The 26,035-nt window shown below is 33.4% G+C and overlaps 1 protein-coding gene across 1 annotated transcript in view; it reads right to left on the reverse strand.

Annotated features, from left to right (window-relative positions):
- The window catches only part of ST8SIA4 (ST8 alpha-N-acetyl-neuraminide alpha-2,8-sialyltransferase 4), a 100,398-nt gene that overhangs the window by 8,459 nt on the left and 65,904 nt on the right, over positions 1-26,035 (reverse strand).

Below are 26,035 nucleotides of genomic sequence, written 5' to 3' on the forward strand. Positions count from 1 at the left end.
TATTTAATAAGCTTGCTTTAGATTTCACATATTATTTTCTTTTTCTCTAAAACTTTTATAAAACTTTCCAGGGGAGATAAAATACATCTAGAGTACTGAGTATGAAAAAAACTTAAAGTGATATGTTACTTCATTTCCTTAAATAAATTTATACTTTCAAACTTCACTGGAAACATCCAAAACAGGGAAAATATACCTGGCCATCATAATTCTATATTTTGTCTTTCATTTTCTCCCTTCTCTGAATCAGGATCGGCCTCACACATATTCTATTTTTTCTCATTTAGTGAAGGCCATGGGCTAAATATTTTGAGCTGTATGAAATGTGTTATGAACCCTTTATTATCACAATTGTTTTGAGAACGTCTGTTCTCAGTAAAGAAGATTTTATAAGAAATTTTCAGAGAAGAACATCTAGGAATTTTCTCGTAACTGAAAGTAACTGAATGAGCAAAACCATAACTTATACACTATAAACATAATGAAGAAACCATAGACAGTGATTCTATGCAAGGAGCATAGTCAAACTTCTTTGAAGGCTTTGAAGAAACTATGATGTGGCCTGAAGCTCTCTGGGCTCTGAGAAAACAAGTGTTTTTTAACATGAAATAATGATTATAAGAAAGTATTGTGAATGTGATTTATGTGAAAGTATTGTGAATATGTATGGTTACAGAGGTTAGGTGATAGAGTTGGTTAGTTAAAAAAAATCTATCTATTTATAAATTTTTAAAGTAAGCCAAGCAAATTCAAAATCAGTCAAAAAGAAAATAATATTTCCATTAGGCAAAGTTAATGATTAGGAATAATTTGGCAGTATGAAGGTCATGCTGAATTATTTCTAAAGTGAGAAAAATGCTGCTATATTACTTGTATGAAACTCCAAACTTCTTACTATCAATAAATGCTTTCCATCTCCTAATTCTGGAGAGATTTCCTCGAGGTTCATGTAACTATGGTTGCTCATTGACAAATACCAAACCTATTTCTACATGCAATACAAATAAGTAACTACAATGTTAGAAATGCTGAAGAAATATTAAATTATTGGTTTTAAAATGGTGTCAGAGATGTGCAATCACTCCAACTTTTTTGATACAGGGCATCTTATGAGATACCACAAATAGAATATCACTGAAGTGTCTTGAAAATGAAACTGTGATTGCAAAGCATCTTATTTGAAAATAATGAGTAGAGTGACTTTAAAAACTTTTTGTGGTCTTGTTCTAAATAAATTAATCTATGCAGTTAAAATACTGAATTAATTTAGCTTTAGAAATGCTAACAGAAAAATAAATTTTGTGAGATTTTATTTGCAACAGTTTGAATAATTTCAAAGAAAAACATACCATCAATATTTCAGGACATTTTTGAAGAAACAACACAAAATAAATGCCACTTATCCTATTGATTTCTAAAAAGTGTCACAGAAAGATACACCTTAATAAATGGCATCAATATGTAACAGATAAGTTGAAAAATACCTTAAATCAGGTCACTAAGTCAGGCAATAAGTAATAACTTTCTAAAAATCTAAAAACACAGAACTGATCAAATATGTCAGTAAGACTGTATTTTGTGTTTATTATCAACCTAATGTTGTGTTTGAAATTATTTCAATCTAAATTATTGCAATTCAGTATTAAACCAGTAACAAATTCCACATGTGAAAAGGACGAGAATAGATATTCTTTTTAATTCTGTCAGCATAATTGGTTAGATAATATTTATCAGCATTAAAAGCTAGAGCCCAGACTACAATTTTGAAATCCATACCTGAATGTATCTGCCTATACACAATTTGATATTTGAAAACTGCAAATTTTTATGGAGTCTATCAAAAATAGAATATTAACTTGTGTTTCATCCTCATTAGGAAAAATATTAAATTGAAAATAATGCATTGATAAAATAATGGAATATTCACACTGTTTCAGTATAACATGTTCCAGTTTTTATCCCAACTGTACATGTCATGGCTTAAAATTTAGCAAAATTTTAAATTCAAACAATAATTTAGTTTGTATATATGTATTTCTTTCTACGTAAATTGATTTTTTTGAGTTAACCAAATCCATCTAAGCTCCTTGTAGAAAATTTGAAGGAAAAAAAATCTGAGTAAGAAAAACACTACCTATAATCCATCCACGTAAGGATAATTACTGGTATAACATGCAACATCCTTTTGCTTCTCTGGTTGATTTGGATCTTAATATACGTTACATTCACACATAGGCATATACAAATTATTTTTCATCAGAGAGGCTATGTTTTATTTTTAATATTATTAATTTCGTTTTGTCCTTCCTTTCTTCCTTCCTTCCTTCCTTCCCTCCTTTTTTCCTTCTTTCCTTCCCTTTTGTTTTATTATTATACCTTCTTCTGTTGTATGAAACATTCACTCTGGACTTCATGTGTAAGTAGAACATTTATAACTTTTTAATAAATTTGATAGCCTGTGTAGATCTCACTACTCTCTCACATACAAAACAGAGCATGAAAGCTCTGTTTTGGCTAAGTGAGGGGTCTTATCTACTCTTGCTCCAACATATTAGTTCAATTTCTTACTTCAAACAAACTGAAAATTTGGCATGTCTCTACCCACCAAATCAGTGTGCTATAGAAGGCTATATTTATAGTCAGAAGACACAGCTTTGAATCTGTGATATGTTTATAAGTACTTGAGAAAGCTGCTTCACTTCCTTGGAGCCCAGTTAACAATATTTAACATGAAAGATTTTAATGCTGTAAAAGAGAGAGTAAAGGTAAAAGAACATAAAGCTTGACATATAATAAGCAATACTACTTGGCTCTCAACATATCCCAAAACAATCATTCTTCAGTCCCACTCACAAATCCCACTTCTCTCTTGGAACCTTCTGTGACTACTTATTGGCTGGACAATTGTGGTAATGTCATTTAACCTCAATGGACATGTTTCCTTAATTCTGAAACAAACATTTAATTCTATGGCTTTCAGGTTTCCTCTATAAAATTTGATTGCAGTTTCAAATCTTCTCTCTCCGTGAAATTGTGTGAAACACTCTTATTCCTTGTCTCCTTCCTCCTCACCATTTTGTTCCCTTTCCTTCCTTCAGGTTGTAATACATTGTGAAAAAAAGAAGGTACCTAATACATGCTTATTGATTTTAAATCCTATAATATTTTAGATTTTATCTCATAATAAAAGCAGATAATAATCACCTGATGAGTCAAAATACCTGATTATTTCAAGCAACCACAGTTTTAGAACAAAAATGTTATATTTAACAACGTTGATACTAAGGAGAGCTCACATTCAATATATTGACAAACAAGGAATATTGATTTGTGTTTATATTTAAATAAAGAAGTCTAAAAGTTTAGAAGTATTACATTGGTGCAAAAGTAATTGCGGTTTTTGCTATTGAAAGTAATGACAAAAACTGCAATTAATTTTATACCAACCTAATAGTAATAGTTTTTTCTCTTAAAATGTTATTATTCTTCCAAAAATCAAATGTGACAATTTCTAGAAGAATTTGAGTATCAAGGATGGAATGTCACTGTGCCAACGGTTGTAATTTAATGTTATATTACAAGCAAAGTTTCCATTAATGAGCTCAGAAATTCTTCTATCTGGAATGTGAGATGAAGTGTATAACAAAATGTACCCTTATATTCTTAATTAAGGAGTCTCCTCTATTTCTCCTCTCATATTTATCTTCCAGTAACTGAGATTTGTGCTTCATTCCACTGGAAGACTATGTCAAGGGTTAAAAAAAAGTCTTTTGGTTCTTCCAGTCTGCAGTAATTTGAGATATTATAAAATAATTGGCTTTCTTTTTTTTTTTTTTTTTTTTTGAGACAGAGTCTCGCTCTGTCACCCAGGCTGGAGTGCAATGGTGCAATCTTGGCTCACGCAATCTCTGCCTCCCGGATTGAAACTATTCTCCTGCTTAAGCCTCCCAAGTAGCTGGGATTACAGGCGCCCACTACAATGCCCAGCTAATTTTTTTTTTTTGTATTTTTGGTAGAGACTGAGTTTCACCATGTTGGCCAGGCTGGTCTCAAACTCCTGATCTCGTGATCCACCTGCCTCTGCATCCCAAAGTGCTGGGATTACAGGCATGAGCCACCGCTCCTGGCCAAATAATTGGCTTTCTATTAGTAATCTTTGCAGGACATATCTGCACATTCTCAACTCTAGAGTCACCCCGGAAAGCTAACGGAGACCATTTATGACGATATTATTTTTCCCTTCAAAAATCACAGTATGGAGCAATAAATAAATGTATGTTTTTTGAGATTCCATCATTCGCATTTGTCAATATGTCCATTCATTCTTATGAGGAGTATATGTGTGTCAGCTACATAACATGAAACTTAAAGCAGTCATCTGTGGACATATTGAAATGGAATATCTGCTGTTTTCTTCCTTACTGTTAAAATAGTCTTTTCATTGTATTCTAGTCTGCAGTATATTACATAAAGCACAAACAAGTTAATTTTGTTTTGAAATTATTTTGGTACAGTTCATGATACCTTTTAAGATTATGAGATGGCTTGTGTTTGTCAGATAAAGCAGGGATGATAGTAAATTTCTTAAATAAAAGTGGAACTTCCAGCACTGAACTTGCTGAGAATAATTCACTCTGCCATGAAGTAATCCTTATAGTATGCCAGACAGACAATAAGTGATAGATCTTAAATCTTCTTCTAATGCATGTAATAAAGGGACAGACAGACATATTTAACATGATTTGGCAAGCTAACAGTAAACCTAGGGATAAAAAAATAAGCAATTACTAAGAGGTAGCAATAAGAATAGTTTATTGAGAGTATATAATGGGCCAGAGACAGTGTAAAGAGCTCTATACATGGTGCTTTTTCATTTAATCCTCACCAAAAACCTGTGAGTAGATGTTATGTCATAGATGAGGACACTGAGGTTTGGTGGTGATGGGAAAGAAAGGATAAATAATCAGTTGAAGGTCACAGAAATTGTAGGTGACAGGACCAAGATTTAAGCTCACATATATCTGGCTATAACTATTTTAATTTTAACTTTAAAAAATTGTATTCTTTAGCTACTTAAGAACATTCAGCTTGGAATAGCAAGTCCTTAGGATCATTTCCAACATGGAGTTAACTGGTGGAAAAAATAAATAATGATCTGTATGGTGTTATGGTGATTAACAGGCCAGTATCAATAGTGATTTTTTTCTATGTGTGAAGCTTTTTGGGAATTTTTTTCAAAGGTAAATAAGAGAGGACTAGTATAAAGGACCCACTTTTCCCATGTACACTCTCAAAAGTGCTTGAAGTCAGAAGACAATTTTGTACTTTCACTATATATTTTACTTAACCACATTGCAAATGACAAAGGCAATGACATTGTACCAAAGGGTAAGAATTTCCATGCAGAATTGCATGATGCCTCTGAACGTACTTTGAAGTATCATTAAAATGAAAGCAGAAGTCTGTAACTTTAAGAGGTCAATTGTTATTTTTTTTTCCTATGTGCCCTTTGTATTCAGAGGTCTGTGTCAAGTAGCTGAGAAAAAGAAAGTAGAAAATCTTTTCTCCAGAAGCTCTTCATAGTATACATACAGACAATACTTTATCAAACTTTATAAGCTTAATTCATCAGAGGCATAAAGGACTCATGGCATGAAGAAAGGAATGAAGATACTACTTTATGCTCAATGATCACTAAATTCTCTTCAGTACCAATGTATGTTATCTGACATCTATCAGAGAAACAAGGCTTTGCCATTAGCTCTGAATTTCACCCCTCTTCTTTTTATCTGTCTATGCACATTGTCACGTCAAGTATGGATAGAATGTTAAGAAATTCTAGATCTACCTATATGATGTTGGTTTTGCCAACTGTCTCATATTTAGTGAATACATAACTCTCGTTATTGTGATATTAGTAATTTTACTCCATATAGTTTCAAACCACTTTCATATGATCCTCATAAAATATTACAATATACGCAATAGAATATATTATCATCCCTACTTCATAGAGGATGCAGCTGTGGCTCAAGAAGTAAAATAGCTTATCCAGTTTTGCTCAGCCAACAAGCTGTACATTGGTACGTTGGTGAATGTTTAAAGCAGACACTGGGTGTCGGGAGACATTTCAGTGATATATAGCATTTGTCAATTTCTGTGGAAATTCTAAGTGGTTCCTAAAAGCATTCCCAGCAAGTATCAAACTGATAGCATTTGGGAAGGTTAGTCAAATATAAATCTTTATTCTCTATTTTTATTCCTGCCATAAAGGGGAGGAACTGCCCATTTAGACAATTGCCTTTTCCCTGGCATAAATTGAACACTCAAAAAAAGGTAAATATTACGATCATGGCTGATTTCAAGCTACCAACCTGACATCAGTGAACACTGAATTGGGAAGAGATGGTGCAATGAGATCTTGCAAGCCAGTACAAGCAAGCTCCAGTATGCTGCAGACTGCAGAAGAGACAGAAAATATTCCTCCTGGCCTGTAGCTTCATGAGTTTTGATCAAGAAAATTCAATTTAAAAAATTACTTAGAAACATTTCCAGGTATTAGTTGTTTATTCCATTTGTGAAGAGAGAAAATGGAGTAAACCATTTATAAAGAGAGAAAGTGGAGTAAGGAAGCTATCTTTGTAAAGATAAAAAAAAATTACATATTAATATAAATGTTTAACATTAATAAAAATAGAAACAAGAGATAAATGATGTTTTTATTTTTAACTCATATTCAACACAATGCTGGATACACAGTAGGTACTTAATGCATGCTTATTTAATTTATTCTTGCTGGTATTTTAGAGATTTGTAGTGTTAATAAAACAGAGCATTCTTGTGACTTGCTAATCCCTGAGTTACAATATTCAATAGTGGGAAAGTATTGGAAAAACTGAAGCCTGGCCTTGATTTACCTTTGTTAATGATGTGATCTTGGTCAAACCATTTAAACATATTAGGACCCAGTTTACTCACCAACAAAATGAGGATCTTAATATGGTTTCACTATGTCTAAAACATTCACTTCTATACGGTCAAAAGCAGTATGAATTCACAATATGGAACATGGGAGTTCATCCAACTATAGCAGTAGTCTAATCTTTACATCTTGCTGGCAGATACTAACTACCCCTACTTTATCTGACATAACATGCAGCATTTCTCTTCAATCGCATTATAGAGCTATTTGATAAGATCATCCCTACTGAAAAACAATATAATTTCCACTTTCCTGTAATACTTGTAACTAGGGGTCATATAATCTTTTCTCCTAACAAATTCATAATTAATGTATTTTTTCAAATTTATTTATTCATTTTAATTGACATATAAAATTGTACGTATTTATTATATAAAACATGATGTTGTGATAATGTTTGATTATCTGAAAGTTATAAAATGACCCCTTACAATTTCAAAGCTAAAGCTAATGTAAGAGAATGAAGTCACAGGAAAATGGAATCTTGCTGAAAACTGAGAAAAATAAAACAAAAATAACCAGAGAGAATACTCTAGACTTTATTTACCATGTCAGATTGTTGAATGGAATTAAAATAGATGACTCCCAAATTACATGAGTGATTTAAATAATCATATGTGGGCTAGATTTTGGTGAAGAAGAATTTTAAAAATAAGCATCATATAATAGATGGATTATAACTGCATTTAGTAAAATATCTTTTGGGAGTTGTCAAAGATAATGCTTAAAATCTTGACCTGGCAAATTAGAGGTAGAGTAAAATATGAAACAGATGTCAAACCACAGATGTTAATGGCCTTTTCTTTTAATCCATTACTATTTTAATGACCTTCACTTTTAATCCTTCTGAGAAAAAACTGAAACTCATAATCTAAACTTGCAGAATGAAGAAGTGGTGACATACAAAAAGTGAAATACTAGAAAAATAGAAAAGGGATGGTCTTCTGAAGAATGATGAAGGAGTTATATTAGGTTAATATTTAAGTGCTCTTATGAGATCAGATTACTTTTTGGAAATCAAAAACCATGGAAACTACATTTTTCTTACTAAGATTGAAAGGAAACAGTGCAATCATTTATCACAGGACATGGAGTCCTACAAAGAAAAAAAAAAAAGCATTAAAATACAAGGTGTGGTAGTGGTGTAGGTAATCCTAAAGCTCAGTAAAAATGGGTTAGATAGGGAAGACAATAATGATCTAGGTGTTTATCCATGCAAATTTTTTCTTTACATTAACATGGAGTCCAAGGAGGCACTTAGAGAATATACTTCCATATTCCCCAGCCTATATGAGGTTAGTTTCCCAATAAAAGTTAATTTTACTATGACAACAAAATATAAACAACTCTTCTAATGGTCTGATGATCTTATTTTAGCTTGATCTGGACTATTTACAAATGGATATGCTCAGTTTACATCAATAAGTCAGGTTACATTAACCTCCCAGATAGTTGTGCTAAAATCAATTTCAAGAAAAGTAAGGACCAACAAATGTGATCTATATTCCATTGAATAATGTAACGTTCTTGCTATCAAAGTACACTAACTAAACATCAGTCAAATATCAGAGTTCTCAAATCCCAGCAAATGAATAGAATTAAGATAGCCATAAGCAAATTCTAAGTGGTTCCTAAAAGCATTCCCAGCAAGTATCAAACTAATAGCATTTGGGGGTTAGTCAAATATAAATCTTTATTCTCTACTTTTATTCCTGCCATAAAGGGCAGATACTGTAGGAACTGCCCATTTAGACAATTGCCTTGTCCCTGGCATAAATTGAACACTCAGAAAAGGGCTTTCCATGAGCATATAAGAAAGGGAACTTCCCAGCTGAGGAAAACCTCCATGAAGGAATAACGTTAAGACAATGTCAAGGTGGCAGGCTTTGGGTTTTGAATTATATTACAAAGCCACTGTTTTAATTCTGCTCCACAAAATTAGAGAAAAACTTTCAACTTTTAGCCCTGAAACTTTAAAGGGCTATAAGATGCTATGAAATATTTTTCATTAGTCAAATATTAATAAATACCTGGATTGTTTTTTCCCTCCACATGTCAATCTCTATTTGGTGAAACGTCAGTCTATTCAAACCATTGCTAATTTTCCTCCCTTTACTTTTTGTTTGAATCAACGGTGATACCTTCAACACATTTTAGGCCGAATCACTTAATTTATGAACTGCATTTATAAAATGGTTGCAGAATCAAGAACATTAATATAGCGAAAGTTTCTAAAATAATGTTAATGTTCCTATTGAACAACTTCGGTATAGTGAAAAATCCTAGGACTTAGAATGGAGTCAGCTGTCAGAGTGTAAGCTCTAAGACTTGGCTAGTCCTTGCAATGTCTGTGTTTCAGATTCCTGATCTCTAAATGTGGGTAAAAACATTTTCCCTTTAGGAATGCTAAAAGAATTGAATGATAACATACAAATAATAGTTCACTGTAAATTATGAATCAATATGTAAATGAAATTTAATATATTATGTCGAAGCAATCACATTAACAAAGTCAGGTCACAATACCTATGTACATGTGTCAGAGGCATTTGAAAGAGAGCAACTCCATCTTGAATAGGGGCTGGGTAAAATAAGACTGAGACCTACTGGGCTACATTCCCAGACCATTAGGCATTCTAAGTCACAGGATGAGACAGAAAGTCAACACAAGACACAGATCATAAAGACCTTGCTGATAAAACAGTTTGCAGTAAAGAAACCAGGCAAAACCCACCAAACCTGTAATCCCAGCACTTTGGGAGGCCCAGGCGGGCGGATCACGAGGTCAGGAGATCGAGATCATCCTGGCTAACACGGTGAAATCCCATCTCTACTAAAAATACAAAAAAGTAGCCGGGCGTGGTGGCGGGCGCCTGTAGTCCCAGCTACTCGGGGGGCTGAGGCGGGAGAATGGCGTGAACCCGGGAGGCAGAGGTTGCACTGAGCTGAGATCGTGCCACTGCACTCCAGCCTGGGAGACAGAGCGAGACTCCGTCTCAAAAACAAACAAACAAACAAAAAACCCACCCAAACCAAGATGGTGATGGGAGTGACCTCTGGTCATTCTCACTGCTACACTCCCACAAGGGCCATGGCAGTTTACAAATGCCATGGCAATGTCAGGAAGTTACCCTATATGGTCTAAAAAGAGAAGGTATGAATAATCCACCCCTTGTTTAACGTATAATCAAGAAATAAACATAAAAAAGGGCAACCAGCAGCCCTTGGGGCTGCTCTGTCTATGAAGTAGCCATTCTTGTATTCCTTTACTTTCTTAATAAACTTGCTTTCACTTTACGGACTTGCCGTGAATTCTTTCTTATGTGAGATCCAAGAACCCACTCTTGGGGTCTAGATGGGGTCTCCTTTCCAGTAATACCTGTTCATATAACACTCAACTCAACTAACAAATTTAAGTTCAGTTTCATTTAACTCTTATTTTTGTTTAAATAATTTAACGAACTAGTGCCTGAATTATACAACCAGGACTTGAAAATTATCTGGTAAAACAAAACAAAACAAATGAAGAAACAAAAAACTCCAATAGTTACTTTTTTTGGACTTGATACATTTTAGAAAGCAGTGAAAACTGATCATGTGGTATCTATCTAGAATGTGGACTATACAATTCAACTCAATATAGCAATCATGAAATTCACTTAAATTTAGAGGCACTGCCTAAGACAAACATTTATTCCATACAATTTGTTTTCTTTCTGTTACTCTGGTGTAATAGAAATTCAAGAATGAGAGTCACAAACTTTTTTTGCTGACACTTTGAATAAGAATATAAGTTGATAGAGATAATTAACTCAGACTTTATAACAATAAACTTAAAGAGGGTGAAATATAACTTTCTTTAAAATGAAAATGTGATTGAAATGGCTTTTTGTTGTTGTTATTGTTCAAGAGGAATATTTCCATAATAAAGCCTCTCAAATCACTTGTTTGATGATTGGTTCTACTTGGTCAAAAAATCTGAAGAAAAGCAATCTGTGGGAGTTGGTTTACGAAGAAATGTACAGTATTCTTGACCATCTGTTTCTCTTTTAGTACATTCATGTAATATTGTTTTGTATGATGACTCAAATTTCATGTATAAACTGCTAAAATGCCTGTAATACCTGTAGAGTGCAGAAGGCAAAAGAAGAATCTAGGGTATATACAGGTTCAAAAAGAAAGTATAGAGTGCTAGAGTATAAACTGCATTAAAATATTGGGGAAATATTAAGTTTAAAATATTAAGAAACCTCACATTGTATCTCTAATGGGATTACTTAACTAAAAGAGAACTGAAATAGCTCAGTTGCTATCTTAATTCATTCTTTGGAAGAAGGCTATGAATCCATAAAATTTACGGGAACTCTTTAAGGGATATCCAGAGGATCCTACATTTTGAACATTCATGAAAAAAAAAAGGCTTTTTATTTTTCGTCTAACAATTGTGTATCAAAGCAAACTCAGGAACTAAGGAACTCTGTTATATATCTAAGGAATTTTAAATTACAGCATCTAAAGAAAAAGGGGGGGGGGGCAAGGTAAGCCATCCCATTCAGTTCCTTAATCAAATAAGAAAATACACCTAATGAGTTCCTCCAATGGCTGCCTACACAAAAGACTTAGTTAATAAGATCCTTAGGTCAGGCACAGTGGCTCGTGCCTGCAATCCCATCACTTTGGGAGGTTGAGGTGGGAAGGTCCTGGAGGCCAAAGGTGTGAGACCAGCCTGGGCAACATAGCAAGACCCTGTCTTTACAAAAAAAAAAAAAAAAAAAAAAATTGCCAGCAGTAGTGGCACACACCTGTAGTCTTAGTTATTGGAGAGGCAGAGGTGGGAGGATAACTTGAGCCCAGGAGTTTGGGGTTACAGTGAGCTATTATCATGCCACTGCACTCCAGCCTGGGTGACAGTATGAGACTCTGTCTCTAAAAAAGTAATAAAAATAAGAGATTTTACCAGATTATTAGAACCAATGATTATTCACTGTCAGAGAAACATATAGATTCCTAGAGTGGGATATAAGTAGAAGAAGTATAATAAATACCGTTGTTTTGATTGGGTTCAAATCATATTATTTAATTTATTTTGCAATTCCAAATATTACTAAAGATAGACATGAGATTTCATGTGTATTTATTTATTTATTTATTTATTTATTGGGAGCAAGGGTTAAAGAAACTTTGAGGATGGTCTATGATTCTACTGACTTATATTTTATATATTAACATTAAACTTTCTATATCAGTGATGTTGAAATTAAGTAATGAGCACAGAAATAAGAAGTGCATCAGTGTCTGTCTTGGATAGTTGACATTTTTGTTATCAAATTCTGTCTGTAGGATATGAAGTTTTCAAATTTGCAGGTGTTCAATAATTAAGATTTATTCCAGACCAACTGCCAATTAGATTGTTCTCACAGACTTTAAAGAAAGCGAAGGATACTCAGTTTGATTGCTGTTTCCACTGTAAGAATTATCAGGTCAGAAACAGGCTCTGAAAGTGCAGGACCATGACTGAACTCTGGACATTAAGTGGCGTTTTAGGTCTGGTCACTGGCTATTGTAAGGAAAATATATATTATTTATGAATAGGATATCAATGTATAAATAAATGTACCTTTTCTAGCCATATAATTAAGGTCTGTCTTAGACAGATATTTTTGTCATTATTTACCTAACCTGTAGTTTGTAGAGAGATTATTCACCTAATTTGTAGCTTGTAGAGAGCTTATCCTAACACTGAATTACCAGTAATGCTTAATTTGACTTGCCTATATTAGGGTCAAAAAATACAATTATAATTTATATAATTACGTAAAATACAATTCAGCAGAGCAAACACATCCTTGTCAAGGGGATAGCTCATTTCTTTCTCTTGTAACATTTCACCAGCTCTTACTGTATTTCCAGAATTCTAGTTCTTTTGAAGAATATTCATACTGGATAGAAACACAGGCAACCTGATGAACTTTTGGTTGGTTTGGAGCAACTTAAATTTTTTTTTTTATTATGTGGTTCTATAGAATAAAGAAATTGGAACTATATGGCAATGCTAAATAATGATCTTCCAGTATTTCTTGCCACACACCCTGGCCAGTTCCCCTATTCGTTGTTTCTTCTCTATATTTAAGAGCTGACTACATATGCCAATGTGGGAAAACATTGCTCCTTTTCAAACAGAAGTTCTACTTAAGTTTCAATTTCCAGTTGATTCATCAAAACAAAGCTGGTTCAGAAAGGGGAAAAATTACAAATTGCTTACATCTGTTCAATGTAAAACAGTATTCATTATCTGCCAGTGATGATGGCTAAGCCATCTGGGGAATATGATAGGTACTTGGGGCCAAAAAAAAAATATGAAAACAAAAATCACAGTGCAATGAAGAAGTGACAAGTGTGAAGGTCTGAAGGTTATCCTGTAGTCTAGTTATGGCTTTCAGGTATTTGGGGATATGCAAGTTCTAAATTTATACGTGAACAAACTAGAAATACTTATATACTTAATATTTTCACATAACAAGCTTGAATATACTTGTTAAATTAATGAATTATTAAAATCAAGAGTTTCTGAGAAAAACAAGTGAAACAAATTGTTACAGGGCATCATTAGGTAATATATCATTTCATTCTAATTAACGAAGTAAATATCTATATGAGTGCCCTATTCAGAATAGTTACATAACACGTATAGTTATATGTTGCATATTATGTTTATATAAACAATTATATATAATACATTAATACATCGAATCCTATCTGTAAATGTATATAACACATATGTAAATATATATATTCAGTTTTCTATTCAGATATATGTGTGTGTATACACATACACACACACACACATCCCATGGGAAGGAAATTTCCTCCCCAAGTTTTTGTTACCACTTAATTGGGCACACTTGTGGGGTGATACATGTTAATTCCTTATTAGACAAACACTTATAAAATCACTAATTATATTCACTGGGCTTCTCCTGACACTAATGGTACAAGTCAAAAGTTTTGAAGTTCCATTATAAATGTGTTGCTAGCACTATACATTTGTCAGAGTGTTGAAGAGAATAAGTTCAATATCAAGAAATAAATATAAAATAACTTAAATCTACGTTGTGAAAACATCTCTTTTTCAGATGTGTCATGGATAATCTATAACAATTTTATCTTCATTGAGGAAAAAGGACAACTGGATATCTTAACTCTGTATGGCTTACAAATGTTCCCTGACCCTCTCAGATACAAACTAAGAAAATTATGCCTTCAGAAAATGCTCAGCAATCAGAGATGAGAAGAGGTACTGGGGTCACTTGCACACATCTGCATATTTAATATGGACCATCCTGCTGAAAAAACTCACATTCAAATATGACTAGAGCTGCTGTGCATTTGTATTCATTCCACCATGGAAACAGTTTGAATGCTTTTCTCTGGAGACTTATGTATCTCAGTGACAGCTGCATTGCCACAATATGCTGAAGTGGCTCATCTTGACAGGTCATATCCTGGATTTCACATTCTGAATGGCAGCTGGGATGCCAGAGTGTTTTCTCACAGTGGGAGGGCCCTGTATTTAATCAGGCCCTCCCTGGCTTCAGAGACAAGCTGCACGTGTGGCCACAGGCAACTCTAAGAAATCCAGGATGTATCTTTGTCACTCTAGTTCCTCCCTAAATAGCACTGACATTCACAGCAACAATCTGCGGCTCCACAAGAACAGGGCAAAGTGCATTTTAAGATCACAGATTTCCTATGTTTTATTGTAGCACTTTGCCCTGATGCCATGTGCAACATCAGTACTGTACACTGTTGATAAACACTGGTTAAGTAATTCAAATTTCAAACTGAAATCTATTTCTATATCCACTTAGCTATGCATATGCAGAATGTATATACTGAAGCAAAAATAAAACACTCTAATTCACAGTTCTGGGACATCTCGCTAATCAGAGCAAACCTGTGATTGCAACTATAAAAACATGAGTCCACTACCATTCACTGGAAAGTAAATTACCTGTCCTGGGAGAGCCTGGGGTTCTGGGGGAGTTTTCACTTCTCGGGTTCATTACACACTGGGGCCCGCATAAACCAACCACCGTGTAAAACCCTAATGAGCTGATGAGTAATAAATTGATACGTGCTGAAATGAGGAACATTTTTGTCAGCCTTTCAGAGTTCCTCTTTTGTGCCAGGCAAGCAGCTTTCCAAAACATTCACTCATAGCACCCTGAGAAAGCAACTTTCCGGTACTCCTTAGGGTCAGTGTGCTTTTTGCAGACTCCAAGCTCCACTTTTCCTTCTTTGAGACCTCAAAAAGCAATACCTCTTTGAAAATCCCTGAAAGTGGCTCATTATGGATCAAAAGCTTTTCTGTTAGATGGAAACATAGGTTGGATTTAAGATTTCTAATCACGTCTTTGTTAAAAGGCTCCTCTCAGGCCAAAAGTTGATTTTGCCCTGGATTTCCTCACTCATGGGACCCCACAGACATCTCTAGGGCTATTTCCCTTGCCTAAACCTGCACTTTGCCTCTAGAAAATTTAGGTAGAAAGGCCTTAGAATTCTAGAAGAGGATCAGAAGACTGTGCGGATGTGGAAGATCCTTAGTCTTGAACGAGCATTGGTTCAAGTCAAAAGCGGTAAACTACTATTTTTTTAATACTATTTTTAAGTAAGCAAGGGAAGAGTTCCATTTTCTTTCAAAGGCCCATATTCCTCGGAAATTTTCTTAGCAGGTCTGAGACTGAGAAGAATTTTCATTAGCTTAATTATTGCAGCCAGGAAAAGAACAAAGACTTGTCAAATGACTCACTATGAAATAACTATGAATTCTGATGCAGGCAATATTTGAGCTTAAAACACAGCCCAGTGACCTACAAAAACAGTGTGGGAATAGTCATTTGTAGGTGTAGGAATATTCGCAAGTCACATGTCTTTACCTATAAACTGCGAATATTCTGCACATAGGAGCATCAGTGTGTATTCACGCTTGCTCTCACCTCACTGCCATGCTCTGCTCTCTTGGGCTAATTGCCAAGAGAATCCCAGCGAACAGTACCCAGTGAGCCCCTACAGAGCTGTGTGAGCTATGCAGTCTTCCCCAGCACTGTCTCTCTCTCCCTTCAAAATAGTTATCTATTGGTTTGATCACTAAAGATTCTTTGTCTTTTGGTCTCTCATGGATTAGAAATTTAAACTCAACCCTTTTCCAATACAAGCACCTATATATTATTTGATCTATTTTTTCCCTTCACTCCTCCCAACTATTACCCAAATGCTTTGATAAATCCTTTCATTTACTTGAACTTTTTTCCTTTGCCTGAATTCTATTTTAGAGTAATAAAGATTGAAAAAAAAGGATATTGACAGTGATATATCTATAATAGGGGAAAGGAAAGTCATAAGTTACAGTAGATATAATAAATTACTTGTTGTGTATAACCTCTAAAATTCTCGAACACATTCAGACCCTTTAGAATTACTACAACATTTCTATCTAGCAACATTTTCTTATGTAAGGAAAAATGATCTTTCCAAAGCATAATTAACCAACATAAAGAGATAAGAAGTCTTTATTTATTATTTATGTTTCATTTATAAGAGTATATTTATGTTATTTTTGCAATCTTTGGTCATAAATGTGCCACACTGAAGATAAAATACTTATGTGGCTCACTCTAAGACTTTAGCAATTGCTTGCAAAGCTGCTGAAGACCTGTTACAAGGGGCAAGTAAGTGAAAGGGAATAGAGCTTACAAGACATTCTGTGCAATAATTATGGGTGCAGACTCTGGAGCCAGACTGATGAGTTTCAAAGCCTAGTGCTACCACTTACTATGTGAGCTGGTATAAGATATTTGACTTCATTGTGCTTTATTTCATCATCAATAAAATGGGAATATTATTTACCTTATAGAGTTGTTATGGAGACCAAATAAAGTAAAATTTGTAAAGTGCTTTAAGTAATGCCTAGCACATAATTAGTACTGTAGTATTTATTGTTGAATAAAACAGCCAATAGTTCCCTATCTGCATTTCAAATTTTTAAAGCCTAATCCATTTCTAAGTTAGAAACTCTCATATGCAGCAGATATCCGTATACATCAAATATTTTATTCTTCTGAATTCAAGATACCTCTATAAACCCTCGACAGACTTATTTTATGTCTTATAATATTTCTGGATGGTAATATATTGTAATAACTTCATGAGTTCAGGCAAGCAGTCAAGGACACATCATCAAGAATGGTATGGCAACTCATTATTGTATAACTTAGACAAAGACATTATTTCAAATAGTTGCATTATGTTTGTCTATGTGTGTGCATAAATGCACAAATATGCAAGAAATATATGTGTGCAAGTACAACTAAAATTAATTTTTAAAGGATACAAGCAAATAATTTCTACAGGAGATTCAGTAATCATATCTATTTATGTAACTATACTTCCACGTGACTTCAAATATAAACATTATGTTTTACTATGTTTACTTAGAATTGGTAAAGCACAGTATAACCAATGCATTCTTAAAATTAGACCTATAGCTTCTCAAAATAAACCCTATTACATATACATATAGGACTTATAATAAATGTCCAGTGGCAAGTCTCTTCAATAGTATTAATTGAAATTGAAATAGCTGGTTTGCCAGAGGTAATTAGTTACATTATATAATTATATTTATCTACCTAAATTAACTTTTTGAATGATTTCTTTTTTCATTATTGCTTCTGTTCTCCATTGACCATTTAATTTTGAGGAACTACTGTTCCCCAGGTACTTGGCTGGTGAACAAGCCCAGATGAGAAAAGACATAGTCCTTACCCTGGGGTGACTGACAGTCTCTATCCCATAACTAAAGCCCAGGTAGCTGTTTACTGGACCACAAAAGGACTGTATAAAATGCCTTGCAGGTGCCACATCAAGATAATTTCCGAAATGTAACTATAAAAAATACTAAAATTATACCTTGAGACATAAAACATTTATTAATTCTAAAACTTCCCACCTGGATTCTGAACAAGATTTTTTTAAATTCTTTTTGAGGCACAATTCTTTTCATCTTAAAAAAAGACTTATAAAACCTACTTACAATGATTCGATGATAAAATAAACGTTCAATAAATGGAATTATTATTACTACCATTGTTTTTCTTTCATGCAGAGACACAACTCTTCTTCAGCATATTTTCTCATCTCCATTGTGTTTCATGAAATTCATTTTTCTTTCATTCTCCACAATCTCTGCTCCACTGAAATTATTGTCCATCAGGCCCAATGCATAGAGCTAAAATGCCCCCATATGAGTTGGGTCTGATTATCTCTGAGGGTCAGGGGGCTCAAAAATATATATTTTTTAAAAATTTTCTTTATCTAATTCGTGAACTAACTTTTCTACAGTTGGTTTGTGTTATGGGGAGAGGGGCTGGAAAGGTGACACAGGAATTGAGAAGTGATGGGAATCTATATATTGTATGCAAGTCAAAAATACTTGAGTATACTCCCAGAATCTAGAACCATAACTTTATTTAAAATATTGGTTCTAGGAAATATTTAGAAGGAAGGAACTTACCTATGAATTCTAAAGAGAATCTTGTTTAGTTTAAATGCTATTTTAATCTTTCTCTACATAGATACTAAATATCAATAACAAACACTCCATATTTGGATGGATTAAGTGTGTACAAAGCAGATGCTTTGATACAAATCAGTTCACACCTTAGGTTTTATTTAATTAATTATTTATATTTATTTTAGTTAAATCCATATGGGTTAGTTTTTCTTTTGGAGGCTCTATTGGGGCACCACAGTGTTTGCAATTATAACTAAGATGTGATACTGTATATCTGGGACATATGCCTGAGGGAAGCCTTCTCAATTTCTAAAAAAAAAAAGAAGATATTTTTGTATCGCAGATGTTTTGTTATTGAAGATATTTCAGTATCACGGATGTTTCATTTTCAAACATGCTTTGGACCACAGAAACTGCAATGATAAGAGAAATTTGCTATGCCCATAAATGAAATGAAGGAGATTGTTCTTATTTTCAAAGTATGACTCTCTCTTTTTCAGTTAATGTAGGTTACTGCACTAAAATGTATTGCAGCATTCTAAAAACATAATCTTAATACATCCCTAGCTAACTTCCACATATATCTCTTTCCTTCTCTTCTTTTTTTCATTGGTCTGCCTTAGATCACCATTAATTTGCACAAAGGGTAACAAATTAACCTCTAAAATGTTCTTATAGGCTCCTGTTACATCATTCGAGGCCATCTAGAAACTTACACCAACCCAACTCTTCAGGACATTCTCTCATTGTTCTTATTCAGTTCTAACTTTTCTACTCTATTGCTTTTGCTTCTCTTTCCCTCTATGTGTCAAGTTTCATCTACCTTACTACTCTACCACCTTCCATTAAGAAAATCCAATCCACTCTTACAGGCCCTAAATGCCTCCTTTTAATGAAGTATCTCATGATTCATCCCAAGAAAAGTTTTTCTTCCCTTTATAGCATGTTGTTGTGTTCATTCATTCATTCTGTCTTTAGTCAGGTAATATACAGCATGCTATGAATTCAAAGGTGAATCAGGTAAACTCTGCACCCTCATATCACACGTAGGTGTCTGCTTGGTTGTATTTGGCATCAGTTTTATAAATTCTTATTGGTTAACATATTATTTTGCAGGAAAAATTGTGAACTCTTTCAGGGAAGAGATTAAACTAACTGATCTTTACATCCCTCGTAACTGGCACAGAGTCCTGCATGTAGAGGAAGACAATAAATCTTTGTTAAAGTGAAGTAAATTCCTAGCCTTCTTGCTGAGTTCAAATTCTTGATTGATGACACAGGGTTTTTGTATTATTTAAATGTTTGTAAGTTGGTTTCTAAAATTATTTTACTCAATTGATTGGGCTGCAAAATGAATACCTAGCATAATAAATTAAATCTTCTGTGCATTTTTATTGTAAAAGGCAGTATGGAATTGAGAGGAAGTAGGAAACGTACAGATGATGGAACCAGGCTACTTGGATCCCAGCCTTGAATTTTACTGGTTACGTTAACTTGGGCAAGTTACTTAACTAATTCATTCCTCAGTTTTCTCAACAGGAAAATAGGAGTAATAACAAATCTATGTCAAAAGGGTTGTTTACGTAGTGTGAAAATCACTTGTAATAATGATTGGCTTATAGTGTTACATGAGTGTTAACTAATATTATACAGCAAAAAGGCCTCTGGTTTTACACATGTAATTTTCTCTGCCTGAAACGTATTTCCCTGTTCTTGGCATTAACTAGAATATCAATTTCATCAGCAGGCCTTTTTCTTTTAATCAGTCCCCTAACTCAGTTTTGCTAGAAGGGATTCTCCAAGAGCATCCACTCCTCACTCATCTTGCACTTATCATACGGTACTATAATTTCCTAATAACGATATAATTATCCAAGTGAGGTAAGAACTGTATCTATTTAATCCAAATGTGCATCCCAAATAGAGCAAAATGCCTGGCACCTAGAATATGTTCAATAAATATTTGTTGAATAAGTGAATGAAAGAATTAAAGGATATTGAAGAGATTAGGATATCATCTTAATCAAATGAGTGCTAATATAATAATCAACAGACATTATTTCTATAAAATTCCATCTAAATATACATGCATTTATATATACACACACATGTAATGTATATGGATATGTACTACTGAGGTCCGTTTTTAATAGAATTAGACAGGTAGAAGAATGAAAGAATAATAAAACATAGAACGCTCTAGTGACAAAAGGAGCAATTGTTAGTTGTAGGGCATAGAGAGCAGAATGCTTAGAAATTAGAAATTAGCATTTACTAAAACTTTAAATATTAAGCACAGTTATCTCATAACTATTTAACTGACATTAAAAAGAAATGTTTGTATCTATGAAAATGCCTATAATTTGGTATCAAATGGGGACATTAAAGTATAATTGCTAAAAAGGTATTATTATGGTATTTATTTTGACAGTTTTGAGTTTCTAAAGCTTTAATATTGTTTCTCTTCTTATTGTTTATTACTTTTTCTCTTTCTTAAGTTGTCACTACTGATCAAATTGATTCAGTGATATAATCTGGGTCTATGTCCCTGAGGAATACCATGTTGAGATGTCAGCCTCAACATTGGATGTGGGGCCTTGTGAGAGGTGATTGGATCATGTGAGTGGATCCCTTATGGCTTGGTGCTGTCCTTGAGATAGTGAGTGGGTTCTCACAAGATATGATTGTTTAAAAGTGTGTACCATCTCCCAGCTCTTTCTCTTGACCCTGATCTCACCATGTGAGAGCCTGTCCCACTTTGCCTTTTGTCATGATTGTAAGCTTGCTGACGCCTCCCCAGAAGCCAAGCAGATGCTGGTGCCATGATTCTTATACAGCCTGCAGAACCATGAACCAATTAAATCCCTTTTATTTATAAATTACCCAGCCTCAGTTATCTCTTTATAGCAACATAAAAATGGCCTAACAGATCCGGTCTTCTTGGATTATTGTTTTTTTCAAAATGTAAAACATAGGTGAAATGAAAAACAAACAAGGAACTAGGGCTGAGATGTCTTCCAATTTATATTCCTGTTATTATAGATGTAGCATTTTTATATTCCAGAAAATATATTAATTTGTTCTTTTTCTGTTTGTACACAAACTTTTCAACCACAAATGCTAAAGCTACCCGTAAGTTCAGATCTATTAGTAAATGGCACATGATTAGTTATACAGTGACATTTCTCCCTTGAATTATCATATGGAGAGTTAATCAATTTTTCATGGAATTGTGGGATATTCTGACAGCCAGGAATGATTCTCTACTTATTTTGAAAGAGGTTGTCATATTTTCCAACATAAGCAAATTAAGTTATACTCACATGAAAGTAGGTAAATAAGTAGGAAAATGCATGGGAAAAACTACTAAATTTTTAAAAATCTTTTTTTTCAACCAAAGTAAATGTGGCTACTTGAAATTTGAAAATGTGTAATGCTATTAAAGATAAACATTGGAAAGTTAACTTCTTACAGTATTGCTATTACTGGTGGTTAAAATAAGGTTCTCCACTAATTCATATTCATTCATACCAAATTTTTCATCTGAGATTGTACTTGTCACTCCTGTGAAAAGCTTAAGATGAAGTTTAAAATATAAAAACGTCATTATAGATGCTGTGGTTGCCAATTATTGCTTCAGAAATAACATAGTGAAGTCCACAGATATTCACCAACAATTAATGTACAGCTATTTCAACTGCCAAGTTTGGAATGGACTTATCCCCACTTTGTGGGTTACATTGGACATATTCATTCATTATTAATATTCACCAGAATAGAAAGATAACCATCAGTTGACTTCAATCTAAATTGAGAGAGATATAGAAGTAAAAAGGAAGATAAACTCAGACATTTTTAGTAGATTACTTTCTGAAATCAAGGTAAGGCATAATACGATGTGATCACTAGGTCTCCTATTTGTTTTTCTAACCAAAATTCATTTATGTATTTCAAGATACTTTATTAGAACAACTGTGATTAATTTAAATAAACCTGCAGAAAGGGAAGAGTTGTCTGGAAAGAGAGAAATACCTTGAGAGAGAAATGAGCTTTGCTTAATTACCCAAAGGAAAATTTACTGAATCTATTTTTCAGTGATGTATTAATTAGAGATAAGCCTTATTTAGCACTTATAATGTGCCAGGCACTGTTCTAAAGGCTTTGCATATAACTCAAATGATTTCTCAGAGCCCTATGAGTAGGCACTCTTAATAATCTTATTTTACAGATGAGGAATGATAGTAACTAACTGACACAAAGTCATGGAGCTAGTAAATGTGGAACTGGGAATTACAAAGTAATCTGGCTCCAGAATCTGTGCTCCTAGAGACCATGTTGAGCTGGATCTCTAGTATTACTATTAATTTGGCCATGGTTGAATGCTGCATTCATTTTTTTTTTTGCATTGTTCTGAGATTTGTCATTAGGTATGGTAGACTACTAATGGATAAAAATACATAGAAAAGAAACCTAAGATTGAATGTAGAAAGGAAGGTTCACATGCTTTCTCAGCTAAATATATGGTACTCCTTACTAAGTATAACCTAGAAATAAATAACTTTCACTTTTCTACAGCAAATGTTAAATCCCACGTTGACTTCTCCAACTTGGCAAATTAAAGATATCATTTCATAACTCCCAGGTGGACAAATAATTTTTTTTAAAGAAAACGAAATTTAAACAATCAACTTGAATTATTCATAATTTTTAAATTCTAAAAGCATCATCTCCAGATTCAATTTTTTACTTAGATTTGGTAGAAAACACTAACTGAAACTTGGAAAAAAATAAAATCCATCAGAGAAAATTGCTACTGTTCCATACTGACATTAAAATGTAATACTTTGGAGACTTACTTTCCAATTTCCAGGTTAAAATACTCCCATGTCACTTATCACTATTGACTTTACTCATAGGAACTCTAAAGGAAGTCTAGGGAATTTTCTCATTAGTGCTAAAACAAACACACACACACACACACACCCCGTAATACCTGAGGGAAATAAGATGCCATTCTGATCATTAGCTCTACTTTCCACTTGCAAAACCTGAGTCATCAATAAGCGTCACAAGTGCTTTAGGGAGCCAGTGTTGAACTGGTTTCCGAGAGAGAGAGAGAGAAAGGAGAGAGAGAGAGAATAGATAGGAGATAGATGGGTAGATAGCTAAATAATAGAGAGATCTAGAATTGATTGTCTACTGCAGCTTTATTTTCCATACCCATACTCTCTCATTAAATTTGTGAAAGAACATATAAGAAAATAATAAGACATTTTAAATCTCAGTATCATGTCACCATTTCCGCTCCAAATTCTTTCTCAAGAATAATTCTAGAATACTTGAGCACAGACTATTTTACTTTTCTCTTATGCCCTTTTCTATTTTCATACACTGTCCACTTCAAATTCAAAGTCTTCTCTCCAAATTGTTGGGCAAAAGGATGATTTCCTTTACATTATATGTGAGGAACTATAAACAGCGAAGGACAGATTTCAACAACCATTCCAAGTGAATTTCCCAACACACACACACACACACACACACACACACACACACACACACACACTTATCTATTTTGCCAGTCTTTTCATAGACAGTAAGTAAAATCATTGGGGTGCATAAGTTCTGTGAGCAGCAGAAATCTTTTACTAGTGTTTAATACTATTTGAATATTTTTCAGCAAATTTTATCTTTATTTGCTTTCTTTAAGTCAAATGTTACATTTTTCTGTCATTTTATGGATTGCTTTTTTCATCCAGACAGGACAGTTAATGGAAACAAATGATGCAGATTCTCTATCTGTAACATTTAATAGTTCTGTAGCACTGGGCAAGTCTCCTTCCAGCAAAAACGGTGAAATATTTTAGATGCAGTGGTTGCAATAGAATGACATTCAACCATAAGAGTGAATTTAAGAGGTTTTAAATGAAACATCTGCTATTTTATTTTGCTCGTATAGTGCCACAAAATCACAGTCTTTTGAGAAAACCATTAAGCTCAATATTAAATTAAAAATGCTAGAAATTAAGGTAACCTATATATTCTTAAGTACTGTTGCAAAATATTCGGTTGTAATTCTCTTTAGTGGTGAGATTCCTTTTTTTATGGAATGAGTGAGAAATTATATTTCAGTTCTTAATTTAAAAGCTCTATCAGTCAATCACTGAGAGGTACAGTAAAACATCAAAGGTGAAAGGAGTTTTTCCCCCTAAAAAGTTGAGCATACATTACACCCAAATACCTTATTTCTATTTAAGAATTAATCATAATCTGTATTAATAATTAGTTTAATAAAATCCTGCGTTATAGTTCTGGAATTAGGAATAGAATTGAATGCATAATAACCTGAATATACATACTAACTGGAATATGTATACACACACAAATATACACATACATATATATATATACACACACATGCAAATGTATATATATATACATGTATATGTAATATTTGCCATATTTTAATCATGTATTATCAAGAATTAAATCTTATTTCTGTTTCTTGTATAAAACTTATATCACAAATTCTAAAGGAAATTATATAATTTTACTTTCTCAGATAAGCAGCAATCACCTTACTAATATCTCGTTTTCAGGCTAAGTAGTTAAGAAATCAATTTTTTCCAATCATGTAAGTAAACATATTTCTTACTTGTGAGAATCAATGTCATAACTACCAAGTTTCCAGAATAAAATGAAAACATTTAAATAATGTCAATGCTTTTAAGCATATATAATAGAGAAATTATAATATATATACTGTGCCATGTCATTACTATTAGAATTTTTTACATTTTAGACAAAGGATGAAAATTTAGAAAAATAATAATAGATTTAGAGTAAATATCCATTTCTGACACACATCATAAAATCTGAATGCTATTCAAAAGCATTTAGCCAGTCCAAACTCAATAGGAGGATGAAGACTTTAAATATTTTTTCTTCGTCCAAAACATTTAGAGACTCCACTTTTGGGATTATTATATAAAGTATCCATTACACATGTTGATATTTGATTGGTATAGTAAACCAGAAGTCATGAAGTCCATAAAAGCTATTGACTTTGTGTTTACAGATATCACTGTTGCCAGTGCGATTGCATTGGCCAATCTAAACTATGATGACAGATAAAATTTAAAGAAAATATTCTAATACGTGAGATAGACATTTCTGATTGAGGTGCCAATGTGATAGAAATGATTTCATTTATTAAACCTGAATGTTAATAGCTGCAGTTTTCTTCACCCAATTTACACAAGAATCTCCTTGAACCCTATGTCTATTCTGGTGTGCTAGAGCTGGCCCTTACTGATCCACAGAGCCACAGTGAATTTTTTTTTTGGAATTTTGTGAGCTGTTTGTCATCTCCTCATTAGTTTGAAATTGGACATGGTGGGAGTATTTACATTATGAAAATCAGTAAATGCTATAAATCCACTTTGTTTTCCCAGAGAGTTAGTTGTTAAACATTTACTAGC

The sequence above is a fragment of the Pongo pygmaeus genome, chromosome 4 (assembly GCF_028885625.2).
Source record: "Pongo pygmaeus isolate AG05252 chromosome 4, NHGRI_mPonPyg2-v2.0_pri, whole genome shotgun sequence".
Classification (NCBI taxonomy): Eukaryota; Metazoa; Chordata; class Mammalia; order Primates; family Hominidae; genus Pongo; species Pongo pygmaeus.